This window comes from Rhinopithecus bieti, unplaced genomic scaffold, assembly GCF_001698545.2.
Source record: "Rhinopithecus bieti isolate Rb0 unplaced genomic scaffold, ASM169854v2 scaffold_42772, whole genome shotgun sequence".
Taxonomy (NCBI): domain Eukaryota; kingdom Metazoa; phylum Chordata; class Mammalia; order Primates; family Cercopithecidae; genus Rhinopithecus; species Rhinopithecus bieti.
This window is the reverse complement of record NW_016818842.1, coordinates 2,260,737-2,261,424: the sequence shown is the minus strand read 5'-3', so window position 1 is coordinate 2,261,424 and position 688 is coordinate 2,260,737.

Genomic DNA, 688 nt, shown 5'->3' with positions numbered 1-688 from the left:
AGAAAGGCCACTATAGTTGATAATAATGTACTGTATATCTCAAAAGAGATACACAATATCTAGAGGAGAGGATTTTGAGAAATATAAATGTTATAAGATTAAATAACATGGTAAGATCTAGTATTTGATAGCACAATAGAATGACTAGAGTTAATAATGCATATAATGTATATTACTATATATAAATGTATATTAATATACATGTATACAATAATGTATTGTATTTATATTTTATATATATATATATTTCTTTCTAGCAAGGGGTATGTTACTGGGTTGCCCAGGCTGGTCATGATCTCCTGGGCTCAAGTGATCATACCACCTCAAAGCACTGGGATTACAGGTGTGAGCCACCCTGCCCGGACTGTTTTGTTTTGTTTTGTTTAATAAGAGCATTTGGTAAAAATTCACACATTCAATAGAGAAGTGAAAGAGGGGTGGGCATTTGCGGTTACTAGGGAGACACTGAAGGCTTTTGCTCAGACTGGTGCACTGAGGAGCTTGTGTTGTGGGGATGGATTATGGGGGCCTGATGGAAGGGAAGAAATCAGTGGGGAGACTCTAGAGTAGGTGAGAGATGATGAGGACCTAGAAGAGAAGGGAGAGGAGGAAGTTCTGTCCCGTGGGAGGTTACGCAAATAAGGCTTGGACACAGGGATTGGAGGGTGGGCAATGGCGGTGCCATTCA